The sequence below is a fragment of the Amblyomma mixtum genome, chromosome 10 (genome assembly GCF_055824585.1).
Source record: "Amblyomma mixtum isolate Tamu chromosome 10, ASM5582458v1, whole genome shotgun sequence".
In the NCBI taxonomy this organism is placed as follows: domain Eukaryota; kingdom Metazoa; phylum Arthropoda; class Arachnida; order Ixodida; family Ixodidae; genus Amblyomma; species Amblyomma mixtum.
In genome coordinates, this window is record NC_143021.1 from 40,626,296 (window position 1) to 40,648,431 (window position 22,136).

At 45.0% G+C, this 22,136-nt stretch overlaps 2 long non-coding RNA genes across 2 annotated transcripts; one reads left to right on the top strand and one right to left on the bottom strand.

Annotated features, from left to right (window-relative positions):
• The first annotated feature begins 1,741 nt into the window (after window positions 1–1,741).
• LOC149325649 (uncharacterized) lies at window positions 1,742–6,920 on the top strand. Its single transcript, XR_016286218.1, has 2 exons — window positions 1,742–2,720; window positions 4,929–6,920. It is a non-coding gene; the product is annotated as an uncharacterized LOC149325649 (long non-coding RNA).
• Window positions 5,242–20,450, bottom strand: LOC149325650 (uncharacterized). Its single transcript, XR_016286217.1, has 4 exons — window positions 20,176–20,450; window positions 18,635–18,690; window positions 12,058–12,339; window positions 5,242–5,801 (listed from the first exon to the last, which is right to left on the bottom strand). It is a non-coding gene; the product is annotated as an uncharacterized LOC149325650 (long non-coding RNA).
• Window positions 20,451–22,136: the final 1,686 nt, after the last annotated feature.

Consider the following 22,136-nt stretch of genomic DNA (forward strand, 5'->3'; position numbering starts at 1 on the left):
GTTGGCTACTGGTGCTTTCCGTACAAGCCCAATTGCTAGTTTGTACAATAAGGTGGACTGATAGTCACTTGAACTACGGCGAAGTTTACAAGTATAGCATACCCCACCAAGGTATTATCTCATACCGACCATCCATGCAGCGTGCTTATGCGAAACCCGACCAGTACACTGCTGTTTTCAAACAGACCGTCTGAAACTTCACCTTCACCTATTAGAGTCGCCGCACTTGTCCAAGAAATGAGCATACCAGTCTCTAGTACTGATGACTTCTTCTAAAGGCGTGACTGCTCCCTGGGAAGTGCATCCAGTTGTCTGTGACAGATCTTTTTGTGAGGTTGGCAAGCATGGGTCTCCAATTGGCATAAAACAGCACTTCATGTCCCTAAAAGCAAAGTATCAGTGCACAGAGTTTTACACTGATGACTCCAAGACATCTTCAGTTTGGCCCTGCTGCGGTGGCTCAGTGGTTATGGCGCTCGGCTGCTGACGCGGGTTCGATCCCGTCCGCGGAGGCCGAATTTCGACGGAGGCGAAATTCTAGAGGCCCGTGTACTGTGCGATGTCAGTGCACGTTAAAGAACCCCAGGTGGTCGACATTTCCAGAGCCCTTCACTACGGCGTCCCTCATAGCCTGAGTAGCTTTGGGACGTTAAACCCCAATAAAACCAAACCAAACCAAAACCAAACATCTTCAGTTTCATGTGCAGTTCGCAGCTGTCAATTTTCTGAAACAAAAACAATGAATAGACACACAAGCATATTTACTGCAGAATGTCATGGTATCCTGCTGGCTGTTAGGTCCATCCTGCAAAAGAAAATCCCTACCTCTGTTATTTACTGTGATTCCTTAAGTGTGGTTGTAGCCCTGTCCTCTGGGAAACCCTATAAAAGCCCCATTATGAATTCCCTCTTGAAATGCTTTATGTTTGCGCGCACATTGAACCTTAAAATTACAATATGCTGGGTACCAGGTCACTGTGGCATAGATGGAAATGAAGAAGCTGAAAGGCTTGCTGCGTCAGCTGCTGAACTGAGTCTTATTAATGTTAACCAACTTCCATACCAGGACCTCAGGCCACATATTAGAGGACTACACTCCGCAATGAGTGACAGCAGGATTGGGATGAACCGAGAACAAACTGCACACAATAAAACCAAGGATTGGAAGGTATGCCACGGAAAAACAAAATAGATTCAAAGAAGTTGCTCTCTGCACACTGAGGATAAGACATACGTACATCACGCACTTGCATCTTTTAAAGGGCACTGGCACCACAGTGCGCGAGATGTGGAGCCCACATCTCAGTTGTCCGTGCATCAATCATGTGCCCGAGATTGGAAACAAAGACGGCAGCACTTCCCAGAGCTATACACATATAAAATACCATTGCACCCTTCTTTATTTTTAGGTGATGACTGCATGCTTTCATTGGATAGGGTTTCCAAAATTTTAACACATGTAGGCTTTCTACAAGCGATCTCATACTCCAAGCAACCTCAGCCCCTCCTCATTGCTAAGGAGAAGGCTGAGCTTAGCCGTAGCTGCTAGATGCCTCGCTCTTCTTTCCCAACCAAGGGCTGCGGTTGAGGCTACCTGGCTTCGTCTTTTATATGCAACAATTCTTAACGCAATTTTTTGGCACTATACACCTCTTTAGGGCATTCTACCTGGCTTATACACCCTCCTGACACACTATGATCATGAACATACTCACTACTCTGGGGCTCTATACACCCGGTATTGGTTTTAACACGTGTAGTACATATTTTAGCCTGAGCCAACCAAAAACCTTGTGTTTGGCGCTCTTCGGCCTTAGATGCCCTTGAGTCAAGAAAACCCAGCATCATCATCAGTTTCCAATGTATCTCAACTTCACTGCCCATCACTGAGTGGGAAGCTTATTTGCCCACTTTATTCCATGTCAAGGTTTCATAATGAACGGACTGAAAAGACACAAGACTAACAGTCTTTCACTTATTCATCTTTTTGCGCTTTTTGTCATGATGAGCTATTTCCACTTGCCCGTTAACTGTCCATTTATCACCAAGTTTTTCACCTGCAGTAACTGGAGAAACTCTTTATTTTCTTGGGAATGTGGCAGTTATATTACAGCTGAATCAGACCACATCTGTTTCTTTGCCACTTCTGTTCCACTGAGGCAATGGATTTTCTACAGCGTAAAAAAAGTTTAGCATTGCTCAACAGCAGGTGCTTGTGTGCAGACCCGCAACGAGACTCGTACGCGCACGCTGAAACCAGCGAGTTCAAATGACGCGCCATTGCGAAGGTGACAGCACTACAGATGGCGACACTGACGAAAACTCAACGAACTATTTTTTTTTTTTTTTTCAAAAAGCAAGCCACTTAAAAAAAGTTAAAATTTGGTGCTTGTGATTTTGTGCACTGTTAGTCTTTCTCTAATTAAAAGGCGTAGTTTCGCCTGCAACAAAATTTCAGTAATGGCGCTGCGTGCGCTTTTCTCTTTGTCCCTCCCCTCTGTTCTTTTTTGTGTGACGTAGTGCTAGGGTCGTGGCGCGGATATGAAATGTGTTGTAAATGATGTGTGTCGTGTTATTACTGTCCTTTTTGTGCTCTGCTGCACCTGTCGTATGCTTTTGCCAGGTGCTGTAAATGCTAACGAACCATAAAGTGACATATGTTCAGGCAGGCATCCCTGCTGAGTGCCGGCGAACCTTCTCACGCAATGAGCATCATTTCGGTAAGTTCAGCAAGACAACTGGCAGTTCTGAAAAGGTGGTGTGTGTTAATAATTTCTCGAATGTCAACATATTTGAGTACCATGGTGGCAAGTACCGCGCCTGCCGTTCGCATATCGTCCACAAATCGCTATGTGAAATAAGCGGGAACGATTTGCTTCGGCACGTTGAACTCCACGAAACTTAGCGGCTAAAAAATATTTTTGTGGCAGCATATGAGCTTGTCTACGCGAAACGTATGCCAGAAATATTTTCACTTGAATTGAGCACGAACAGGATGCGCGCGGCTTTCACTGGCAGTTCTAGCTAGATCATCGGGTTTACATTCGCAGCTGACATCGGACGCAACCTTTCGAGCTGATATTGCAAGTGTGCTGCTCGGTTTTTATGCATGATCATCGTAAGGTTTTAGCTTGCCGACTAATTGAAAATGTATGTTTGAAATGTGCTGGCCGCTTCTTTTCTTTGTGGAGTGTAATAGTAGTTGTCTAGGAAGGAAACGTTTGCACAAATGGGAAGCTTTGCTTAAGTGGTGCACTGCAGAGCAAGAAAGAAAGCGTGATTATTCTTCAGCTGATGGGGTTACATACTCGTTGACCTGATTTCTGTAAGTACAGTGCACTAATGTAGGCGTACGTAAAGCTGTCGGTTGGTTCCTTCCTCGTGTATTAAAACAGATTTACTGAGCATAGCCGCACAAAAATGTGTAGTGTCTCATGTTTTCCAAGTTTTTAGGGAAAGCACTGAAACAGGCTAACTGAATGAGACGGCGTAGGATCTTCCTCTGTTCCTGCTCAAATCTGAAGGCAACAGATTTCATCTAATTGTCAGCTTGATTTCTGCTTAACTCACTTGCTTCAGAATATTGTGGATAGCCATTTGGCTTCCCAGTGCACATCCCTCTGCCTGTTAGGATAGCCGTTTTTGTAGACCAGAACATGGAGGAAGCCTGTTCGTCCATCTTATCCGCTGATAGCTACCTGCCCCGTGGAAGTGGTGTGTGGTCAGCCATCGTGGGGTCTGTGATGCCATGTACGAGTCATCTCATGTTGTTGCTTTTATGCAGCCCACCTTTGTGCACTTTGATGCAATGCTCTTTCATGCTTCTCAGAAAGGGCAGTATTTATTCTGTTCTGGCATCATTTATGGAGTTCACGCTTGCACTTTTGCATTGTTCGGTTGATCGACATCTGAAAGCTGTAAAGGACCTTGAGGATTTACTCAGGGCATTCAACTCTGGCTGCAGTATGTGCATGCAGTCAGTAAAAGTGCCATTATTTCTGTGTATACAAAATAAAGTTCTACCTTTTGCATGTTATATTTATTGTCCACAAAATATTAGTTGCTGCTAAGAAAGGCTGCAGTGTAGAAGATGCTTTTGAATGCCTTTTTTGCTGTTTTATGTGCCTGGTTATTACTGACTAGCACACTAAACTTTGCAGCCTATGTGCAAAATATGAGAACATTTTTACTTTACTTATCACTAGAAAAAACAAGGGAAAAATGTTTCAGTCCTCCAAAATGTCTAATTCTGTACACTGGTGTAATGCGTGTTAGTCCTCTGCTTCTTAATATAAAACCACACTAAAACAAGCAAAGGAGTCATTATTCAATCACACTTTGCCACTGATGCTAACTGATAACCAACAATTTCGGAACATTGTTAACAAAATGGATTACTCTACAGTTAATCTAAAAGCATCAGGTGGCCAGGTAATATCACATATCCTCGTTATCCATCTTGTAATTTCTTTTTTGTGAACCCCATTGTTATGAACCTGTTGGGGTTGAAAAAATCAAAATATCACAATATCAAAATATCAAAATATGAAAGTTTATAGGGCTATAATTCATTTCTAAACTGTTTGAGCAATTTATGGAGTCTGGTTGGGTCCCCAATGATTGGAAGGTGGTTTTAATGCTCAAGTCTGAAGACAAGCATTCTTCTATTAACTACCAACCCATTTCATTTATTAGCATCCTCTGTAAGACCATGAAACATGGCATCTACTCTCTCCTTGCAAGTTTCCTAGAGTCAAATTCCTTTCTCAGTTACTGCCAGCAAGGGTTTCATGAAACGTTTTCATGCAAGACACAGCTTTTTTTGTATTACACACGATGTGCATTTCATCCTGGCCAGGGTTCTATGGCAGACTGCATGTTCCTCGATTTGTACCGTAACTACCAGCGCACCTTCTTCACAAAATCAGATGCCTCCCAACTCGCCAAACCATATACCCAGGATGAAAAGAACTGCCTCTGGAACTCGCCAAGTCATCATTACCCCTTTCTCCATTCCATCGACCCACAGCCCAAATCAAGACTACCACTTGGGCCTCCGCGTCATCTAGAAAGTTTATCATTTTATCATTGTGTTTGTCCTAGTGTTGCATTTGCGAACAGTCTACAATACTGCTTCAAGCAAGCAGACAGTCCGTATTGTGACAACTGCAGCTCAGTTGAAACTGTGCTTCATATCCTCTTCGAATGTCCAGCGCACGCCAACGGACGTGCGCGCTACGAACAATGCATGCAGTTCGTCACCCGAGTGCCACTCACAGTGGACTCTATTAGGTTATTCACAGACGGCAGCGACGTGCAATGATATTCTTATTTGCCTATTTGGACGCTATTGGTGTTTTAGACAAACTCTAAATTGCCAAACACTTGATCACCCTGCTGTCCATGCACAGAACTTGACTTTGGTCTCATCCAAAGAAGCCATCATGCGGTGAACTACTGCGTTGCAACCCTCTTCAATGACTGCACTGTTTTCTACCCTTCTTCCATCTTTACTTCCCTATTCCCTCCTCTACGCAGATTAGCATGTCAGCGAATATTCACGCCGGCTAAAATCTGTTTTTCATTAAATAGCTCTCTTTCTCGAAAGCCTTTGACAAAGTTCAAATTCAGTAACCTCGTCTTCCCTCACTAACTAGTATTCTCAATGTGTGACTGCAGATCAACTTACCTCCTGTTCTTCTCCAGTGGGCTCAGGCATTCCCCAGGGTTCTTGGGCCCTTACTTTTTCTCGTTTGTATTAATGACTTGCCTAACAATGCTGCCTCTTCTGTCTTTAGGCTCTGAAATTAACAGCGACTCTTACGCTTCTATTCTTCAATCTGATATTAACAAGTGTGTGCTTCTTAATGTGGCGTTGTAACAGCCACTTTTAAACTTTGCAATGCTCCCTTGGAAACTGTCTTTGTACTAATACTTCAGTGTGCATATAACTTCTCACCTCTTAGAAATTGCATTTTGAATTTACTGCTAACACTGCTAACCGTACGTTAGGGTATCTGCATCTAAATTCTACCTTTCTTCTAGCTCAGTAAAATTACTTCACTCGTTCTGTCTAAATTGGAGTATGTACCATAAGTCTGTGGTAGATCACTAGCATCTGAATTTGAATCTGCACAAAACCAACCATTGCGATTCATACTTTCCAGTTATCACCATAGCTCCAGTGTTACCGCTGTGAAGGCTACCTTATCATTGCCGCTGCTCTCATGCCAAAGAAAAATTTCTTGCTTATGTCCTGTTCACAAGATATATGATACCAATCCCCTCCTTAAGAGGTGGCTGCTAACCAGGCCTACATGTTACAGGCTGCATAGATCTCCACAAAATAGGTGTTCCTTCATGTCACACTGAACATTTCTTTTATTAATTTGGCCGCCGCGGTGGCTCAGTGGCTATGGTGCTCGGCTGCTGACCCGAAAGGTGCGGGTTCGATCCCAGCCGCGGCGGTTGAATTTCTTTGGAGAAGAAATTCGAGGCCCGTGTACTGTGTGATGTCAGTGCACATTAAAGAACCCCAGGTGGTCGAAATTTCCGGAGCCCTCCACTACGGCGTCTCTCATAGCCTTAGGTGCTTTGGGACGTTAAACCCCATAAACCTAAACCAAATTCATCCCCAGTACCTGTGCGAGTTGGAACGACGTTCCCAACCATGTAGTTGACATTACTAATACTTTTTTAATACTGCCATATCTAGTCTCTCTCTTCAAATTTTTGTGTTTTCTTTGAATTTGTTTTCACTGGCTTATTTCCCACAATAATTGTCTTTCTGCCGCATTTGTTCTTGCCGTTTTCTTTTTCTTTTCTTGCTGTACTTTATGGTATTTACTGTACGTTATCCCACTCCCCTCTGTAATGCCTTCAGGCCCTGAGGGTAATTAATAAAAATGGTGGTACACACAGGTTGTTTTTGATACGCATTCTTCAGCGTCATACTTGATCTCCGGTTTCAGGCGAGGTGCAATCTAATTATCGGGCTGTGCGAGTATACAAATACACGATGTCCTGTATCCACGTTTTGTAGAACTGCGGTGTCCACTTTCAGCTAATGTATTCTATTTTAGCATGGCCGTGGTATTGCTATGAATTCTGTCAAGTGTATTTTTAACAGTGCTGTTAGTGGACAGCCATATCCAGTTTTTTTCATCATGTTGCACGAGTTGTCTGGCGTACGGCTGTTGAAAAATACCGGATGGTTACCGAAGCTTTTGCAATCACTATGGTCAATTACGCACCTTTTAGGCCTTCTCATGAAGATGTGTGCCTGTCACCAGAAATGTTCTAAATTGTGCTTAAATAAAGTATGCCTGACAATCTCGACCCTTTCTGTCCTCAAAACTGCTTCAGAATACAGCTGTTTTCAAATCTTTGTGGCCAATCATCCCACCAAAGAATCGCCAGTCTGCATGCCAGTCATCGATGTTGGTCTCTCTGCCTCTTCCTGCGTGATGGCACATTTGCCAGGAACACATGTACGTGTTGCCAAGTTTAATTTAAGAAACCATATGCCGTATTTTTCTGGAGAAAAAAAAAGCTGCTGTGAAGCTCTCATCTTCACTGTAATCTTTTTTGCTTAATAAACACCAAAAAGGTCAGGAAACAGACGTCCTAATGAACTAAAATTGGTTAGTGCACGTCACAGTTACTGGTTTTGAGGCCTAGGCTGCAATGGTAGGTACAGACGAGGTTAACTTGGCTGCCTTACACGATCTTAACCATTCTCGAGATATTTGTCAACACTCTTGAAATGCCTTTTTTCTCCTACTCATGAAAGATGAGGGACAAGGAGAATGCTACACAGTGTACGCCAGACCGGTTACAGACTAGTGCGGTGACATGAGTTAAAGGAGTAGAGGCACCAAATTTTTCGGCGTGTGCTTTTGCCCTGGAATAAAGTACGAAACATTAGTAAACATTGATCATCGCGTGGAGTTCATCAGTACTCAATAAATAATTTGTAATTTAATTATTATTTTTTTCCATTGTAGTTTCAGTTGCCATATCACTAGCAAGTACAAGGTCATGTAAGGATACAGAAGCGACAGTATAATCACTGCTCTGTAGCTTTAATGCATTGAAACACTAGCACTAAACTGTTCCAGAAGCCAGAATGGCAGCATGTGAACAAAGAGCTATTATAGTTCAGACTGTGTATGCCTCGCATTATCGGATGCTTACTTGTGATGCCACAACCATCTTTCTACTGCTGAAACCAAAACTGCATCGAAGAATTAATCCAATAATAAGGTTAGGCAAAAATAAAGTGAAAAAGGATAGTCAGTATTCTTTAATAGACACGTTACCGCACTAGGGCAAAGAAGAAAATTAAGTTAGGAGGGTAGATGTGTAGGCCAGTTGGTGAGACATGAAGGAGCTAGACACCGCAGCGGACACGGGACAGAGAAAGAAGACTACACAGGGCGGCGGTACTTGCAACTGTGTTGTCTTCTTTCTCTGTCCTGTGTCCGCTGCGGTGTCTAGCTCCTTCAAGAAAATTAAGATTAAGTAGTGCAGTCATGCGTTCTAAGGTATATTACTCTGCTATTCTGCACACCTCTGCAAACTGGGAGGCTTCAAGCAGTCAAATTGATGGGCTATAGTGCAGAGGGTCATAAAACAGCCAACACCCGGATCCACTAGCTCAATGTTTTCTTCAGCTATTTCCTTGGGGCTTATTGCGAGGCCCTCTCTCCCTTCTCCTACCTTGTGCCATATGAGTGGGCTTGTTTGAAAACAAACGCTGTAAACTGCAGGAACGGCGGTCTACGAAAAGTCAAGGCTTTGGAAGGTCTTCCTTCCTACAAGGCGCAGTCATCACACAGACTCCTCAGGTTTGGAAAGGGACATGAAATGTGGCACTTCAGCACCACACCGCGTGATGAGGACCACACGTTCCAGATACTAACAGTGAAGAAGTGAGCGCGGGCAGAGTCATGCGCTCAGACCTGGCTGCATAGTGGCTCCCATTCAGTTGCTGCTATCGTTTTGAGCGTGTGGTCTGTGCTGTAACTGTACTTAAATGGCTTCGTGGAATGCACAAGGTGCTCGTGGGCATCAGCGTGCTACAGATAAGGTGGCTTTCTGGTGCCAAAAGGGGAGACTCGACCCTGCTTTTGGTGGAGTGACGGAGAGAGCAGGCAGGGCCAAGACAGGGTGCTGACGCCAGTCCAAAAGAGAGGAGCCACTGCGCTCTGCACTTGTTAGGTTGGTCAGGCTGATGGAGTTGTGTGAGAAGGGAGCTCTGGCCCAACATTCCTGATTGTTAAATTTGCATGATAGCAACCACCTTGGTTCATTTGTAGACAGGCTGTAAATAAACTGCTGCATGTTGTTAACTGCCATCACCCACTTAGTGCAGTTGCTTAGTTGAGTGGGCTCCTCCACTGTATGTAAGGAGCCATACACAAGTGCCACGAAAAAGTATGATATTCCGGCTACCTCGATGGTTAAGCAGCAGTTCTGTCGCTGTCAACATGCAGACCACGTGAGACCCAACCTCTCTCTCCATTCAGTGCAGAAACCCAACATCAGCATGACAACCTAGCTTTTGCAAGTCAAAATGCACTTGTATTTTTGACTTACAGTTCCTTCCATTTCTTTTTTATAGGTGATGGCATTTCTTCCTACAAGTATAGCTGTAAATTTTTTGTGCCATTTTTGTGTTGATTACTAGTAAATCAAATCTCTGGCTGAAAAAAGGTTAAAAGAAATTCTAGGCAACTTTTTACCACACAAGAGTACCATATTATGTTGCCGAAAAAAATTCATTCTGAAATAAGCGCCAAAAAAAGTCAGCCAAATTTTAGAAAATAAAAACCGAAAAGCCTGACACCTGTATATAAGTTCACTACTGAGCGCAGGTGAATTTCACATGGTGATTTATGTTTGCTAATGTCTTACACATCACTGAAATGCAAAAATACACTATAAAAATTTTCGTGTCCCCTAAACCTTGAACAGTTGTCAGCAGTTCCTTGTTTGAAACTGGACAGTGGCACGCACACAGCACCGAAAGTGGCACCCATGTAAAGCTTGTGCAACCAGTGCTTCTGAGGTAGGGACACAGACGCTGCTTCGGATCTGCACAATGGCTTGCCTAACTTGTCATTATTGGGACCCATAAGCAGTTGTCTGTCATCAACACTTAATGAGATAAGCTGCATGCATGGACAATGACTGCCTACGGACTTAAAAGGACTAACTGAACAAAACACCCTACTAGGTTAAGTAGGAAACAAAATGACCTTGCCTCATATTGGCAGATCCAAGCATTATGATACCCGTGGAATCAGAATAATTTTTATTTACCACTGAAAATTGCATAAATCAAGCTGAAGCAACATTCCGCAGAGCAAAACTGTGCCATTATTGGTGTATCTGGCTCAGTGGTTTGGCGCTCGGCTACTGAGCCGGGGTTCCCGGGTTCAAACCCGGCCGTGGCAGTCGCACTTTGATGGAGGTGAAATGCAGACGCCCATGTGCGATGTCTGCACGTTGAAGATTCCTAGGTGATCGAAATTATTCCGGAGCCCTCCACTACGGCACCTCTTCCTCTCTTTCTTCTTCCACTCTCACCTTGATCCCTTCCCTTGCAGTGCTGTTCGGGTGCCCACCAGGATACGAGACATTTCCTTTCCTCAAAGACCAAAAACAGTGCAAAACCATGTGACGACATCTCAGTAAAATGTGATATACAGTTGATTTTTTTTAACTTTTGCACAATTTTATTTTGAAAAGCATGAGAGATACATCAATGTGGCCTGTTGAGTTGGATTGTACAGCAAGGCAGACATTATGTGCCTCATATGAATTAATAGCATGCCATCGCGGTTCGGCCACAGAAGACGACGACAGTCCCAGCACACCTGCCAAGCACGCGCAGACTAGATTTCGTGGCTGCTCAACTGGATGCCGGAGGCGCTGTCCCGTTCCCGCCTGGATGAGTGGGTCCTGCCAGATATATTTGTGGAGACCAGACAACGACTTGTGTCTGCGATTCATCTCCACAAATTTGGTGACCCGGACGTGATACATCGATAGGTCGCCCTCGACCCTACGTGCCTCCACCATACCGACAAACTGTCTTTGATGCCCCCATTCTTTGGCCCATCCTGGCATCCGCGCAACACAGCGCCTTGTCACGGCTCGTTATGTCTGGCCTTGCATCAACATCGACGTTCACTGGTGCTCGCGCACATGGCTCAGCTGTCAGCAAAGCAAAGCGCATTGACAAACTGCGACTCCGCTTGGCACCTTCCCGCCTCCCCGCTTCAGCCACCTGCACGTTGATATTGTCGGTCCCCTTCCTCCCTGCGGGAACCACCGCTACCTGTTAACCTGCACTGACAGGTTCACGAGATGGCCTGAAGCGATGCCCCTTCTGGACATAACCGCGGAGTCGATCAGAACAGCACTCATCACACTCTGGGTAAGCAGCTACGGTGTCCCTTCCACCATTACAACTGATCGTGGCTGTCAGTGCAACTCCACATTACTTGCCAACCTAACTCGGCTCCCCAGCGTCAATCACATCAAGACGACCTCTTACCACCTAATTTCGAATGGTGTCATTGAGCATTTTCACTGGAAGTTGAAGGCTTCAGTTATGGCATCCGCTTTTCTTTTGCCATGGATCAAGTGCCTACCCCTACTCCTGCTTGGTTCCCGCACCGCACTTCACAGTGACTCTTCTACCTGTGCAGCAGAGCTAACGTTTGGCACTACTCTCAGTGTTCCTAGAGAATTCTTCTAGACCTCGCCACCCATGCCTGCTGACATCTGAGATTACGCATACCGTCTACACAGCGCTATGAGCACTGTCGTTCCACCACATCAGTGCCAGTATTCCGTCGTGTCCATGTCCCTCCCAGACCTTCAGCAGTGCACTCACATCTTTGTTCGCCACGACGCTGTACGCCCACCCTTGCAGCCACCATACGATGGTCCGTTCAGGTGCTCCGGTGGGCTTCTAAGCACTTTCTTCAGCTCATCAACGGCCGAGAGGACACAATCTCAGTTGACCGCCTCGAACCTGCTCACCTTGACACCGACGTCATCGCCAACTGTGCAGCTGCATCCTCACCCGACCGTGCCAGTCCTTGTCGCGTACGATTTGCGCCAAGAGTATCCGCTTTTCGCCATTCACACTTTGCTCATGGCTTCATCGCTAGAGGTGGGGCCCTATAGCGTGCCATCTTGGTCCGGCCGCAGAAGATGGCAACAGCCCCAGCATGCCTGCCAAGCATGCGCAGACTGGATTTCAGGGCTGCTCAACTGGATGCTGGCGGCACGCTGTCCCGTTTATGCCTGGCTGAGCGGGTCCTGCCAAATAAATTTGTGGAGACCCAACAATGAATGACTTGTGTCTGTGATTCATCTCCACAGACTAATGATGAATTAACTAAAATCAACTAATTTTTTATAGCAAAAGGCAAGGTTATATTGCAAAATTGATGGCAGTCAGCATCGAAGGTAAGCTGCATTTTTTAAATTTTATTAATTACCAGTGTGGTTCAAAATATTGACCACCAAAAGTATGCATTTGAAAGCTAGCCGAGTTTGCATTCCTGCATTGGATATTTATAACAAGCCTTCTCCCACACTTCTTACGTGTCAGAAACAGCAGGTGCAATTGGAGCATTTGATGATGTAGAAGAAGTTGATTTCGGTGATGCCAGGTGCAGTGACTGCATTCTATAATTAGTGTGCCAAAATCAGCTCAACAAGCTTTCAAATGCACTTTTTTGACGATATTTCAAATGATAACACATATTAAGAAAATTTAAAAACAGGACTCACCTTCGATGTTGAAGGCCAGCAATTTCGCAGTAGAACTTTGCCCCCTAAAATGAAAACTTAAATAGTTCATCTAGGTTAACTAACTGTTTAATTCTTGATCCATATGAGGTACCTAATATCCGCCTTACTGTACTAATGTAGCTCAACAGACTGCACCAACAAATCTCTCAGTTTTTTTAAGAAAAAAAAATCTGTAAAGGTTAAAAAAAATCGGCCTATATGTGGTTAAATGGCCACAGTTAAAGTGCCACTGTGTTTTGCATCTGTCAGTCACAGTCAGTCAGTGTCAGTGTGCTAAAACTCATCAGCAAGACATACGTGAGTGTGCTGGCTTTAAAATGCAGAGAGGCAGGTTAACACTGATTGCCAAGCTCAGTTTCTGATTCCTTAGTTTTGCCAGTGTGCAATTGCTACTGCACTCACCATTCATTGTTTCCAACATTGGGAGTACTACAAACAACTGTAACCGCTGAACAAAACATTACCCATAAAATGCTACGCCATTTCTAACAAAACCATTGCCAAATTGCATGTCTTGCATACTAAAGGTTAATCATTATCAGCCTGACTATGCCCACTGCAGGGCAAAGGCCTCTCCCATGTCTCTCCAATTGATCCTAACCTTCGCCAGTTGCGGCCACTGTAATTACTTCTAATTACAAAATTACAGGTAATCAATTACCTGTAACACATTATGTACATCTCTGGCACTGGCTAACTGTGTGTTTGAGGAGGTCGTAATGCACTGTGTCAAGATGTGCAATGGTGCTGCTCAGTCCAACATTCCCGTCGTCTCAACACACCCGTGGCTTTTGCATTTCCCTCTCTCTCGGGATTCCGTGTAAAGGATACCCAATGGATGCCTACCTGTGGCATCCATGTCAATATTCTGATGTGACCTTTTTCAATTAAAGTATAATTTGAAAAATCTATTTGGCTTACTGTTATAAACTTTTTCTGCTTTTAACTGAGAAGCCAACGTGTAACTATGCGCAACCAAGTTCTTTCTTGGAGTCCTATTCTCAAGTTCATCAACTCTATCGTAAAGCGCTAACTGCACGAGGTGATGATTTGCAGCAATGAGCTGAGGGCCGCTGAACCACTGTCACTCAGGTTCTAGGTTTGTAGGAAACTTCGCCCATCGCCCAGTCATCTTGTTCCACTCCTTAAACCGGGAAAATCACCACTCGACATTTCACCATACCGCCCAACTGCACACTCTCCAGCAGTGTCGGGAGAATCATGGAAAGAATGTTGTTAACACATGCGGAATGGTACCTGGAGCGATACCAAATCTACCCTGGATTTATGTCTGGGTTTTGACGTGGCCGCTCTTACATCGACAATGTGGCTGACCTTGTAACATTCGTCCAGCACCAAAAAAATTTGAAAAGATTGACCGTGGCGCTGTTCTTGGACATAAAGGGCGCCTACAACAACGTAACACAGGCCATTTTGGATGCATTAGAAACTGCTGAGATTTGAGGCCTCATGTTCAGCTGGATACGCAGTTATTTGGTCGAGAGGTCATGTTTTGTTCAGACTCAAGACAGAACAATCTCTTTGCATCTAAATTCACGCGGAGTCCCACAGGGTGGAGTGCTGAGCCCAATACTTTTCAACCTTGCTCTCATCAGCCTGGTTGACTCATTGCCACAATCTGTTCAGATCTCTATATATGCCGATGATATCTGTAGTTGGGCATCAAGCGTGACCCATCCCTAAGCTCATGTGAGACTGCAAAAGGCGGCAACGACACTGACGTTATACCTTCGTCAGCAGGGCCTAAATATTTTGACAGAGAACTGTTCCCTCGTGGCATTCACACGAAAAAAAAAATGACAAGTTACCCCATATATATTAATGGCAACGCCATTCCCTATGAGAGAAGTCACCGCTTTGTTGGCACTATTATCGATAGGAACCTCTCGTGGAGTCCCCATCTCTACCTCATGCGAAAGAGACTGACAGCGATTGTTCATATTCTCTCCTTCCTCGGGGGAAAGCCCTGGGGCACATCTGTGCACTCGATGCTTCTACTATACCGTTCGCTGTCCCTGGGATATATGCGGCATACCTTTCCCATTTTAAGCAATATTAGAAAGACAAACATTCAGACACTTCATAGTGTTGAAGCGCGAGCTCTACAAATCTGCCTTGGACTACCTAAATGTGCCTCAACAGCAGGCACAATTTTTGTCGCTGGGGGGCATCCCGTTACTTCATACATTGCTGTTGAAACCATGAGAACACACATTCGTCACGTCACACGAGTTTCGAGTCATCTTGAAGCTCTTCCAATGCTCAGACCACATACTGCATTGGCAAAAGTAATCCAAGCTCATTGTGCCTATCTTCCTTCGCAGTTCACCCATGCTTCAAGACCATGCTCACCCATATGGAGTCTATGAACCTCGGGTACACCTCTCTATTCCGGGAATTACTAAGAAATCTGGTGTATCATTGCCTGCTCTCAAACAACTGACACTGCATCATCTGCATTTTAACCATAAACACCGCATACATGTCTACACAGATGGCTCAGTGACTTCAACAGGCTCTGCTAGGTCTGTGGTGATACCGGCCAGGTCTATTTTAATGAAGGTGAGGAATACCTATCTCACCTCTTCAACTGGTGACAATGCAAGCAACATGGCTGTCAAGTACTCCGGCATGCAGGCGCAATTGAAAAAAATCAACCCTCAAGCTAATTTTATCCCTTGCGCTGCCCACTCACTAAACCTGGTCGGGGCACATGCTGTAGACCCTTGTGTGCAAGCCATTAGTTTTTTCAGGTTTGTACAGCGTGTATACGTTTTCTTTGCTGCATCTACTCATCGCTGGGCTGTGCTCAAGACCCACCTGAAACAAAACGCGACAGCGGTAATCCCAAAGCAAGTCTCAGACACGAGGTGGTCAGCTCTAGCAGATGCAACGAGGGCTCTCGTGGCCGGCTCGAAAGAAATCATAGCCCCTTGATGCAACTATCTGAAGGTCATGATGAGAGAGGAGGAACGAAGCACAAGGCAAAGTGCTTGCTGAAGGCAACGACAACGTTGGAAACTGCACTGATGGCCGAGTTTTGCCACATTTCGACGCCACCAGCAAGGCACTTCAAAGCCCAACGCTCTCATTGAATGCTGCTGTCAGCCTGATGAAATCATTGTGTGAAGGAAGCATCAAACAATGCTTCATACAAGGCAAGCACCCAGAGAAAACCAAAACGGTCGACACGACACGACAGCACTGAATGTACAAGCACACCAGAGACGCAAGATCCTTCAGCTAAATTTCGCTGTGAGACTTTCTTCGTCATGATCAACAACCTCCTGCATGCGCTCACAGCTCGCTTACACCGAAGTCTGCTCGCAATTTGCTGTTATTGCGGATTGAAAGAGCTTTTCCCCAGCACAGCGGCAGCCTAAGGCAATGGGCTCGTCACAAAGTATCCTTCTGATCTGGCCGGCACATTTCCCGATAAGCGTGAGCAGTTTATTTAATTTGCGAGCAACGAAGGCTGTTCTTCTGCGACAGACATGCTGAAACTTCTAATTCGAGAAAAGCTTGAAGGTTCCTTTCCGGATGTTCACGTCGCTATTAGACTTTTTTTGTGCTTGATGGTTACGAACTGCACAGGCGAACGATCATTCAGCAAGCTAGAACTCATCAAGAACAGGCTTTGATCAACAATGACTGACAGCCGCCTGAGCGATTTGTCGCTGCTAAGCGTGGAGACGGAGATTCTGAGGCGGGTCAATGTTGAACATCTGATCAACAAACTCTCCCTGCAAAAGGCCCGAAAACGCTTGTAGAACTTGTAGCATGTGGGTTAACATCCGTGCCTTTCCGCCCTCTCTGTGTCTATCTATCGCCCATTACCCGAAAAAAAATGGCTCGTCAAAGTAGCCAACAGAAAAAGGTGTTGCGGGTACAAATGTGACTAGTTTTTATCACATCTGCTTGCGCTAGCGCACACATGTGCGCCAGTCATGGGCTCCAGCAGTCGGGAGCATGCCCCTGTCGGATGCACGATAATGCATTCGCCTTCTTACGTATAGAGTGCACTAAAAATAGCCGCGTTGCATCAAGCGGCACGAGAAAGGCAGAGATGCGGAACAGGCACAGAGGCGGCCATAGCCCGGGAAGGTCAGGGGCTTTTTCGCGGGGAGAGGACTACTGACGGCGGGAGTGCTTGCCCGATTGTGTCATACATAAGTGTGTGCTCGGGCGCTTATGCCCAATTTCTTTATGCCTATTCGAACGGGTTACCATTGCCTAGCCTAGGCGCTTCATTTTTCGAACTCGCGCAGGCGCGGGCGTTTATGTTGTGCTTTGTTTTACGTTGCCATAATAAAGGCACCTTTTTTGTTGAACCCGCATTGTTTGTCGGGTCATTCGCCATTCCCGAACCCCTTTGGATCAAAAGGCATGGATTCCAGCATTTAATAAAGACAATAGTTCACTGTTCTCGGTAGCTGCATCCACAATTCACTTCGGCAAACCCAGCAATGATACGTATTTTGCAAGAAGAGTGTGTTTTCAGCATGGTTTAAGCGAACAAGCTGCCAACATGCATACACAATTCACTGAAAGTTTGGTAGGAGCTGTGGAAAATTGAAGGGAGTATAGGCTGCACCTCTCACTTATTACATTTTATAGCACCTCAGAAATGTAGTTAGGCACCACTGTGCAGTGTACTAGTGCAGGTGTCTGATAACACAAGGTCACTGAAGCAGCCACAACCAAGCAACACTGCTGAATGCGCCGCTCTGCTGCCAAGTTTCGCTTCACACGGGTGTACCAGTGGCAACGGTAGGCAATCGCCGTTGTCATTGTACAGTACGTCGCGACGAATGTCACTTCATGCTGTTACACTTCAGGTAAGATCAAATGCGCTTTTTCTGCCGACATACAACATTTTCTTTTTAATTGTTTACATGTTTTCAATGCGTTATGTGCCATTAGTGAGACTTTGGCCCGGAAATTTGCTCAAACAAGATTTTTTGTTTTTCTATCGCTTACCCTTGTTTGATGAGAACATTATAAATAGAGGATCTCATGTTACTTAGCCCAGCCACATACCGCATTAACATTTCTTTCTTATTCGGGCCAGTGTTTGACTCGATAACACAGGTCATAAACGCGAGCAGGGTCGCAGGAAAAGAAAAAAAAGATTGTCACTTCTGTAGGCACCCATCAGTTGTAAAAGTGCTCATACTGAACAAGGGTCATGCCTGTGGAACAAGGGTCCTCAAGTTGCTGCGGAACCCTGTGTCCCGACTTCGCACCTTCCTACCTAACATGGACAAAAATACCCAAATGCTATTTGTAACAACTGGATGAACAGTGAAATATCCTGCTATCAGTAGCCATACTATTAATCAGCCCCAAAATAAAGTGGGCAAAAGGAAGAGAAAGGAGACTGATCTCGGGAACCAAAAAAGTACTCCAAGGAGCCCATTTTCAAAACCACCGCTTTGAAAGGAGTCCGAATCTAGCTTGTTTATATGGCACACTGTCTGCTTATGAATCTAGTACAGACTTGTACAGATCTAAATCTGCTGCTTTCATTCCGTAGGCAAATTACATAGGTGCATTGGTGTTTCTCCAACTTCTCTCTGCAAATCATGTAGCTGAAAGTGCTCAGAATAACTTTTCAAACAACAGCGTACCATAAATGCAGAGGTGCCAAAATACACACTCCACAATAAAAGTAAATACATTGCGGGCATGCTTTCAAAAATTCAAACTTTTTAAAACTTAACCAGGAGCACGCTCTGAACCGGTGGAAACAGCGAAAGTATGCATTACGCCATACCAATCTCGGCTCACTGTGGTAATGAGATCAAGGTAGAATCCAGCTGGTGGAAGGATCTGCAAATAAGCAAAGGCGCACGCTGCAGATCAGAGTAATGCTACAAACACGGCCCGTTTGCACAGATGAATTCAACAAATTCGTTCCCAGAACTGAGTACAGCAAGTGAGGGCTCCTGCTGCAGCAGAAAAACAAAGTAACGACATTGGTAGCTGCTGGTTGATACACACACGAATTAATTGTTTCGTAAATGCACTAGATGTGCATTTCCAAAACAATTAATTACAACAAACGAAACAGTGTAGTGGATTCACTGATACAGTAAGTGCTGCACATGCTGCTTGCATGGAACTGCGCTGGAAAGTGGTTATAGCAGCTGCTGCCTTGTCCCTTGACAGCCACATGAAGTCCACACAGCGGCTGCAAAGCTCTCCTCCAAAAGACATGCTGGCTCAGCGTCATCTTTGGTTTGTCTGAATACCCTCTCGGTGCCCTTGGCAGCGGCTTAAAGGCACGCACTGCCTGTTACTTATGAATGCATTAATTTTTTTCTGGAAATCTTTCCCATAGCTTCCTCGAATGCATTGGAGCACACAGAACAAGTGTTGGGAAACTATGGTAGGGACAGCCATCCCAAATGTTTAAACAAACGCAAAGAATTACACCAATGCAGTTATTTCGGTTGTAAAACGATAAATATTTCCATGGGCATCGACCTAGTGCTAGCTGAAGGCTAATGAAGTTACGTATTCCTTGCGGCATCCGTCGCCTTACACATGAGTTACTTGGCAGTGACGGGCCTGAGCGGATAAGCACAATGAATGCATTGCTGCAGTCTCATGCTGTACAGAAGGTTCGTGGCACTCCGAGGTACGCCAGTTTTTTTTTCACACTGAGCCAGCTCATATTTAAACTTAGGCTCCCCGCTGGCCAGCAACCCCTTCTTTCGCTCTTCGGAAGTATCACAAAGAAGCTGATCTCCTGCATTGCAGCACCGCGTGAAAAAGGAAGGAAAACATACAACTGGTCCGCACAGGTAAACGCCACCTTCCTGTCGGGAATCCCGACGCTTTGACAGCGCAAGTCACGTACCCCATCTGCTGAAGCTGCGAGGAAGGCAGTAAAATCCCACAGTCCAGCGCGTTTACGCTGGCACACACAGAAATAACAGCTGCGGCCAAATTGTACAGAGGCCATGAGCGAAGGAGATGAATCTTGAAAAAGACAAACCTTCGTTAGAGGCAGCCGACAATCGATAGGAGCACAGTAACAAGCATGCAACAGTCCTTTCAAGCGCGAAAAAACGACCTCATCGACGCCACTCCGCGGTCTCCTCGCGCGCCTTCACCCGCACGATGTCGCGAAATTTACATCAGAAGACGCTGCATTAATAATCAAGACCGTCACACACTTGCGCAGTCGTGCAGCAGCTCTTTCAACAAGCCACAAGGCGATGAGAGAGTGACGACGAACACTTATCTAGTTGGCGGGCAAGTACGAAACAACATCGCGCGTGCACAATGAATTATTTTGACAGCACTCACCTCAGTCTGGAAAAGGTTGAAGGCAGGGCTGCCTAAACCATGAACTGAGAGCAAAATTCACCGAGCTCGCATTTACCAAAACAGCAGCGGGCCGATTCACGAGAGAGAAACGAAAGCGCAGATAGCGCAACGAGGCGCTGGAGCATACACGAGTTCGCCCGTTCTCTGAAACGCGCGCCATCCTCGGCCTCGGCATAATTTTAGGCGTCTGGGTTTGAGAGTTACATGCCGCAAAAACAGAAAACCGAAAAACCCTCCGGCGTCACATCCGCCAACCGTCCTCCTTTCCACCTACTCTCTGGGCGCGCATGCTCAGTTCTGCGGAGTTTGTTCTCTCGATGTTCAGGTTAAAAAGTGTAGTTTGCAAACTACACTTTTTGTTAAAAAAATGCGTTCGTGTAGGTGGGCGGAGCTACACTATTTCTACACTGGCAAAAAAAATGACTTTTTGGTACACTGGCTACACTAGTGTAGCCAGTGTAGGTAAAAAAAATGGCCCTATTATATATCCTCCTTGGTGGGTGGTCAGGGGTCATGGAGTGTCAGGGGTGGTCAGGTGTCGCGCAACGTTTATAGATATATCTATAAACGTTTATAGTTAGGTCATTTTTTTTTACCTACACTAGCTACACTGGTGTAGCAAGTGTATAATGAAATCAATAAACACTAGTGTAGCTAGTGTAGGCATAGAGTTTCTTGCTATTACCTAGAGGGAAAGCTGGCAGCCCGTCTATGGGAGTTTGCATGGCGACCCCTCGAGACCACTTCAGCCACCATGGGCGCTCAAAGCATCATGGGGCGGTGAGCTACTTGTTGCGGAACTGCAACTTTTGGCCAAAAAATAATAAAAAAATAAAGCTGTTCGATAACTACGAATGTCCTAACATTCAATATTTTGTCTAATGATTGCAACGAACGAGCAGAAAAGCATTTAAGTGCAAAGTTTGCCCAAAATAAGAGACGACTCGCTCTCCTATTGGACAAGTAGTGAACACTATAAAAAGTAATATTTCATAATTAACAGGCGAACTTTTAAAAGTAAATATGTTTTAAAAAAATATGTTGTTGCTTAAATACTATAAGAGGTTTTTTAATGGCATTTCGGAAAAGTGAAACTTTTTATTGGCATCGTGTGTTGTCGCGTTTTCACTACTATGGGTTTTGCCCACTGCGTTCGCGTGAAAGTCGTCTGCGCACACACGAACTATACACGACATAGAGTTTCTTACTACTACCTAGAGGGAAAGCTGGCGGCGCTGCACTTCAGCCAACATGGACGCTCAAAGCATCATGGGGCGGTGAGCTACTTGTTGCGGCACAGTCGTAGTTTTTCGGGAACACAGAGTGGCAGTACTAAGGCGTTTCATTCCGAAAACGTAGTTCGTGTGTGCGCAGACGACTTTCCCGCGAACGCAGTGTGCAAAAGCCATAGTAGTGAAGACGCGACGACACACGACGCCAATAAAAGGTTTTACTCTTCCGAAATGCCATTAAAAAACCTCTTAAAGTATCTAAACAACATTTTTTTTGAAAACATATTTACTTTTAAAAGTGCGCCTGTTAATTACGAAATATTAGTTTTTTTAGTGTTCATCACTTGGCCAATAGGAAAGCTAGTCATGTCTTATTTTAGGCAAACTTTGCACTTAAATGCTTTTCTGCTCGTTTGTTGCAATCATTAGACAAGATATTGATTGTTAGGACGTTTGTAGCTATCAAACAGCTTTATTTTTTTATTATTTTTTGGCCAAAAGTTACAGTTCCGCAACAAGTAGCTCACCGCCCCATGATGCTTTGAGCGCCCATGGTGGCTGAGGTGGTCACGTGGGGTCTCCATGCAAACTCCCATAGACGGCTTGCCAGCTTTCCCTCTAGGTAATAGTAAGAAACTCTATGATACACGAACAGCGTTTCTGGAATGAAACATCTTAGTAGTGCCACTCCATGTTCCCAAAAAATTA